Source organism: Peromyscus californicus, unplaced genomic scaffold, assembly GCF_007827085.1.
Source record: "Peromyscus californicus insignis strain IS unplaced genomic scaffold, ASM782708v3 Scaffold_23__1_contigs__length_62951481, whole genome shotgun sequence".
Classification (NCBI taxonomy): Eukaryota; Metazoa; Chordata; class Mammalia; order Rodentia; family Cricetidae; genus Peromyscus; species Peromyscus californicus.
In genome coordinates this window covers 27,463,999-27,471,408 of record NW_026294534.1, presented here as the reverse complement: position 1 = coordinate 27,471,408, position 7,410 = coordinate 27,463,999, and the positions used below count along the sequence as shown (strand labels likewise).

At 42.6% G+C, this 7,410-nt stretch overlaps 1 non-coding gene across 1 annotated transcript; it reads right to left on the bottom strand.

Annotated features, from left to right (window-relative positions):
- Nucleotides 1-6,693: 6,693 nt before the first annotated feature.
- Nucleotides 6,694-6,877, bottom strand: LOC128119504 (U2 spliceosomal RNA). The gene has a single exon (XR_008221540.1). It is a non-coding gene; the product is annotated as a U2 spliceosomal RNA (small nuclear RNA).
- Between the last annotated feature and the right edge of the window lie 533 nt (nucleotides 6,878-7,410).

Sequence of the window (7,410 nt, the reverse complement as noted above, 5' to 3'; positions counted from 1 at the left end):
GGGGGGGGGGGGTGCCATGGTGATCCCTGTTCCAATGTGATCAGCATTTTTACAAAAAGAAGAAATTTGGGTGCACACCTGTCCTGAGGGCTGAGGACAGAAGAGAAAAGCCCAAGGAGATGACCCCCACCCTGAAAAGAGGCCAACCACACCCCCACCCCACTTCAAGGGCAGGCTCAGAGCCTCCAGACTGGGAGGAAATGAACTTGTTGTTGAGGTCAAGCCTACTGTGGCACTTGGTTATGGCAGCCTGAGCACCACGCATGTGGTTATTGGAAGGGAAGACAGTAAAGCACCCAGGGCAGCACACAGACATTAATTAGCAAGTAAGCTCCTCCCCAGCACTCAGCCCTCTGCCCCACACTTCCTCTTTGCATTTCCACAGCTCATGTATACACATATGTGGTTATCTGTAATTCTATAGCTCATGCATGGACACGTGTAGTTACCCATAATTCTATAGCTAATGCATGGGCATGTGTAGTTACCCATAATTCTACAGCTCATGCATGGGCCTGTGTGGTTACCCATAATTCTACAGCTCATGCATGGGCATGTGGTTGGTTACCTGTTCTTCCACAGCTCATGCATGGGCCCATGTGGTTGACCGTATTTCCATAGCTCACTCATGGTCACGTGTGGCTACCCATTCTTCCCCAGCTCACGCATCCACACGGGTGGCTCCTTGCTTCAGCACTTCTCTGACATCAAGCTGACAGCCTTTCTACTCCCTCAGTGTCCATAACAGGGAAACAACCTACCTCCTCCCAGTAATCTGCACACAGGAAACAGCTTCAGAACTAAGTTCAAAGAGGTTGCCTGACAAAAATTAGATACATACTCTTAGAGTCAAGGCAATACTAATTAATTATCCAAAGTAGAATTTACTGTTTCTTCTCACGACCATGCAGAGTAGGAACTTTTTTTTTTTTTGGTTTTTCGAAAAACAAAAAAAAAGGAAGAATAGAATTGCATAGTCATGTGGTCATCCTGAGATGAAAAAAGTTGAAATTGTCACTCTCTCCCCAGTTGTGTGACACGTAGGTGACACTAAGTATTACAACTTGTTCACTCTGTTTTCTTTTTCACTCTCGTGATACTTGCACTATTACCTTGGGGACAAAGTTGTATCATACTGTGGTTTGATTTACACTGCCCTGATGGAGAATGATTTTGATTATCTTTTCATGGGCTATTGGTCATTTACGTGTCTTCTTGGATAAATGTCTATTCAAAGTCTTTGTCTATTTATTTCATTGTCTCTTTAGCATCAAGTTTTGTTCCTGATTCTTTGAGTTGCTTTACAGGGTTGTTGACGTCACAGGAGTTTTGATACAGTTTAATCAATTTCTTTTTACCACTTGTGCTTTTGATTTTGATTCTGAAGAAGACATTCATTGGCTAACCTTGGATGATGAAAAATGACTCCTTTATCTTTTATAATATTGTCAATAACTTTTTCATTTAAGCCTGTAAACCGAGTTGATTTAATTTTGTGTATGACGTGAGACAGGAATTCAACACATTCCTCTGCAGGTGTGTTTGTTAACTTTTTTCACTGTGACAGATGACCCTAGAAAACAATTTAAAGGAGAAGAGACTTTGTTTCATTGTGTCTGAGGTTTCCGTACGTGGTTGGCAGGCTCCATTGCTTTTAGGTTGTGGTGAGGAAGAACATCAGGGCTAAGACGGGATGGTGGATTAGAAGTGTCCACCTCCTGAGAATCAAGGAGCGGGGAGGTGTAGATTAAAATGTGCTCTTTGAGGTCTTGCTCCATTAAGGTACTTCTTCAAAGTGGGCCTCATTCCTCTTCTAGTCTGCTTTCTGTTGCTGTGATAAACACCACAACCAAAAGCAGCTTGGGGAGGAAAGGGTTGATTTTAATCTTACACTTTCCGGGTTAATAGTCCATCGCAGAGGGAAGTCAGTGCAGGAATCCAATCAAGACGGGAACCTGGAGTCAGGAATTGAAGCTGAAACCATGGAGAAATACCGTAGCTCGATCGGCTGCCCTTCCTATACCGCCCAGGCCTACCTACACAGTAGGCAATGAAGAAAATGCCTCACATTTTCTTCCCAGGTCCCAGGCCAAGGTCACAGGTCTGATCTAGGGGATTCTGCAGTTGAGGTTCCCTCTCCCCAAGTGATTCTAGTCTGTATCGAGTTGACAAAACTAGACCGTGCATTCCCAACTATCACTAACCTTCCTATCAGTATGAGTTCATCAAAGATTTAATCTATTGATGAAGCAAATAACCTCTTATCCCAATCTCAATAGTACCCAGCTGGGGACCCAACGCTCAGCACATGAGCTTTGGTGGGATAGAATTTCATATTCACATCATAACCACAGGTGAATACCCAGTTTTCTGGCACCACTTGCCATAACTATTCTTTTAAACAACAATCAGTAAATATCAGTAGACATGAACAGACTAATATTAGGAACCTTAGCTCTGTTCTTCTGACTAGTATGTCCGTATGTCTGTCTCCTTTCATTAGCACATCTCCTTGATTGCTATATCTGTGTAGCAATATTGGAAGCTAGGAAATGGGAAGCTTCTAAAATCTGTTCTTTTATTAACGATTTGGGGCTATTCTGGGCTTTTGTGTTTTCGAATGAGTTCTAGAATTGGCTTGTCAATTTCTACCCCAAAAAGGGGGAGGTAGCTATAATTTTGACTATGATTGTGTGCAATTAATTTAGCGTGCACAGGAATTACTACTTTTGCTTAGCTGTAATAAATGTCTGATGTGGGTGATATGGGGGACTTGGGGGGCATTTTGATTCATTATTTCAGAGCGTTTGGTCCATAGTTGCTTGGACTCATGCCCTGAGCAGATGAGAACATCATAGTGGGAGGGCACATGGAAGTATGGTCCTCAAGCAGCACAGAGAGGATGGAACTGGGAACCAGATATAACCTTTGATGGCATGTGTGAAGTGATTCACTTCTTCCAGATAGGAACCACCTTCTAAAGCTTCTGCTTCCTTCTGAAACAGCACCACCAGCAAGGGACCGAGCACTCAAACCTATGGAGTGGACCTACAGAGGACATTTCATATTCAAACCATAGCATTCTTCCCCTGGCCTCCCAAAATGCATGGCCACCTCATAATGCAAAAGGCATTTAGCTCATCTCTAAGGGTCTCCGACATCTTAAAAAGATTCAGCATTGTTTAAATATTCAGGATCAACGATTCCTTGAGACTCAAAGCAAACTTTGAGTCACAGTGACTGGTCTCTGTAAAACTAAGAGGGAAATTACATCCACTAGTCTACAACAGCACAGAGTAAACATTCCAAAAAGGAGTAATGGGGGACATATAAATGAGGAACCAAGATAAGACCCAAACCCAGCAATGTGTACTAAATTCTGTAGCTCCAGGTAAGTTGTATCTGGGGCACATTGCAGTGGTATGATCTGGTCTGAGACGGGCTTGAGAAGCCTCAGCTGTAATGGCTTTCCTTTTGCAACCCAGCCGGTTCCTTCCTTGGGCTGGCTCTGCACACTACTCACTTTCCTCATTGGATGCTGATGTTTCTAGCATCCCCACCATCCTGACATTTTAGGTGTCACCCTCACGAGTATTCTAAGCCAGTCACACACTGCCTGGCCTCTTAGGCCTTCCAATATGTGAGTGGAAGCCTCTGTGGCCCTATAACTCTTCATCCACTCTGCATGCTTGCTCTGTTGACCCGCTCTGTGGCCAGTGAGGCTAAGTCCCTGAGGATGGAAGGATATTCCAAAGATCTGAGAGGGGATAACCAGAGGACGCCTGGCCTTTGAGCTCAAGAGTAGTACAGACAAAGCATTTCTCATGTTTAGTATCAAGGCAAGCAAAACATGAGGTGATGTTTACAGTTAGCTTAAGCAAATATGAGTACAGTGAGGGAATTGTCTTAGTCACTCACTGTTCTATTGCTGTGAAGAGACACTGTGACCAAGATAATTGCTATGAAAGGAAGCATTTAATTGGGGGATTGCTTACAATTTCAGAGGTTTAGTCCTTAATCATCATGGTGGAATGCAGGCAGGTGCTGGAGCAGTAGCTGAGAGCCACATGCTGATCTGTAGACAGAGAGGGAGACACTGGGCTTGGCATGGGCTATTGAAACCTCAAAGCCCATTCCCAGTGACACACTTCCTCCAACAAGGCCACCCATTCTAATCCTTCTAATACTTTCAACGAGTGCCACACCCTGGTGACTAAGAATTCAAATAAATGAACCTATAGGGACCATTCTTATGCAAATCACCACAGAATACACCTGTAGTTATGTCTTATCATCATCGGTCATATGAAAGGAACCAAGAATATTCCTCCCAGGCCTTTGCCTTTCCCACAGAGATTATGTGGACATGCCAGGGCATTCCTTTCATGTCGTTGCTTATGATGAGTATATCTATTTATCATAGTTCTGCAATTCTTTTTAGAAAGTCACGTTGTGGAAAGAACATTCTGCACTCTGCCCCCATCCATAGTTTACTGTAAATTCAAAGTTCACAGCTTTCTTTCTTTTTTTTTTTTGGTTTTTTGTTTTTGTTTTTGTTTTTTGGTTTTTCAAGACAAGGTTTCTCTTTGTAGCTTTGGCAATCCTGGAACTTGCTCTGTATATCAGGCTGGCCTAGAACTCACAGAGATCTTCCTGCCCCTGCCTCCTGAGTGCTGAGATTAGAGGCATGCTATCACTGCCCGGCTAGCTCACAGCTTTCTTACACAGGGTCTGACGATGCTAACCCAGCATGGTGTGGGTGACACTATGATCTGCCAACAGCTTAACTAGTAGTTGACTCCCTGTGGACCATGGCCACATTGGCCTCTGAATACCTGCAGAGGGAACATGGTTAAAGAAATGCAGGGGAAAACCCTTTCTAGACAATCTTGTACAACCAAGGTGCCCCTGAAAAGCTTTCTTCTTGAGCAAACCTCTTGCATGAGTTTATGCTTTCATGCCTTTTACCCTGCAATGGGTGGGTGGAGCCTGGCAAGTATTTAAAATGCCCTTAGAGCATCTTCTCTATTGTCTGGATGCAAAGTCCTAGGCTTCCTTGTTTTTTTTGTTCGATTAGTTGGTTTAGGTTTTTCAGAGGGTTTTTTTGGGGAGGGGGTGCACTTTCTTTTCTTTTTCTTTTTCTTCTTTTCTTTCTTTCTTTTTTGTTTCCTTGGAGACAGAGTCTCACTTTGTAGTTCTGGATGTTATAGAACTTTCTCTGTAGATTAGGCTGGCTTCAAAGATTCTACAGTCCCCCTGCCTCTGCCTCTTGAGTTCTGGTATTATGAGTATGCACAACCAAGTCCATCTTGGCTTTGTTTTCATTGTACTAATCCTATCAGGAATCATGTCTTTCTTAGCCCCAGTTCACAGAAGCCATCCTGACCAAAATGCAAGTTTTAACAGGCTCTACCTTTCACTCCAAATTCTACTATAAACTTTGCTAAAACCTACCATCAATACCCACACCAAAACCTAAATCCTGGGTTCCCTTGAGATGCTCTCATCCAAGTTAATTAGTGGGTCATCGTTAAACCTAGCATCCCACAAAGCCTTTGGGATGTTCTTTGCCACAGTATAACAAATGGTAATTAGTCTAATTATCAACAGTCTTTGTGCCCATACCACACCTAACAGCGGTCTTCACATTCTTTATTCATGGAAGAGCTATTTCACCTCATGAAGGAGAGGAAACAGAGAGAATGGGGGACCAGGGTCTAGGCTCCTTCAAAGACACATCTGAATGAACCAATTTCTTCAGCTAGGCCTAATCATCTGTTTCTGCCATCTCCCACAACAGCATTGCTCTGAGCCTATGAGGACATTTCATTCTCAAAATGTGGCAGAAATGCTACAGACAAGGTAATTTTCATAATTTAATTTTTGAAATGTTCACTGATGATTTTCAGGTGATCTTGTCTCCTACACTTTGCTGAAGTCATTAAAATACCTGTCTGTAGATTCTTTAGAACTTTCTGAATCATGGAATATTGCCTGTAAATAAAGACATCTTATTTCCAGGTGGGATGCTGTCTTCCTTTCTCGCTTGGCTAGAATCCCTGGTACACAGTAGCAGTTCATGAGAACAAATGACCTTGTATTATGCCTGAACTTGGAAGCTTTGAGCATTTTACCATCAAAGATGGCACCTGCTTTGGACTTTTATAGATGATTTTTTAAAAATCAAACTGAGGGGGTTCCCTTCCCTTTCTGGTTTCATGCACTTGTTTGTCAATGTTCATTTGTTTTTACATCACAAATGGATATTAGCTGATTTTGAAATTTAATGTGATACTCATGGTTTTGTCTTATCCCACTGGTTTGAAAAAACATGGCCCCCATAGGAAGTGGCATTATTAGGAGATGTAGCTGTTAGAGTAGGTGTGGCTTTGTTGGAGGAAGTCTGTCACGGTGGGGGTGGGCTTTAAGATCTCCTATGCTCAAGCTACAACCAGTGTGGAAATGGACTGCTTCTGCTGTGTGCGAATCAAGATGTAGAATTCTCAGCTCCTTCTCCAGCACCATGTCTGCCTGCATGCCACCCACCATAATGATAATGCACTAAACTGTAACATAGCCCCAACTCAATGTTTTCCTTTATAAGAACTGTCGTGGTCATGGTGTCTCTTCACAACAATAAAAACCCTAACTAAGACATCCACTGATACATGTATTGGTTTTTAAAGTCTGCTGAGAGGCTGCACCATTCCTGGAGGCTCTGGAGTATCAGGTGAATGTGTGGAATGAATTGAGCAATTTCATCATTCTGTGCCCCAAAGTCATTTAATATATTGTGCTCAGACTGAGGATGTACCTGACCTTAAATCAATAACAACAGATATTACATTTGATCTTAGCCAAGGGGCTGAGATGTGATAGGAACTAATTTCAAATTAAGCTGCCTGTGTATTAGTGATAAACTTAGTTTGGTCAAATATACTTGTATGTGTTGTTGAATTCTGTTTTCTAGTCACATCTAAATTCTTTGGGAATTTTGAGTTAGAGAGCTATGAAGATACGATGTTATTGTATATATGGTGTACATATATGATATATATGTGTATATAAATATGTGTGTGTATGAGAGAGAGAGAGAGAGAGAGAGAGAGAGAGAGAGAGAGAGAGAGAGAGAGAGAGAGAGAGATCTTCCCTAAAGCAAAAAATGAAAACTCTGAACTTCTACCTTTCTGTCTTGGTGCTGACTCTAAAAAAAATGCTATGACCTACCCTTTTCTGATAGCAGGTTGTAAAACCCTCCCCATTCCAAAGGAGAAGCAACCTAGACAGCACAAAATTGAGGCAGGCAACCATTTCTCTTCTTTGATTCAGTTATTTAAGACAGGTCACGAGCCGGGCGGTGGTGGCGCACGTCTTTAATCCCAGCACTCGGGAGGCAGAGCCAGGCGGATC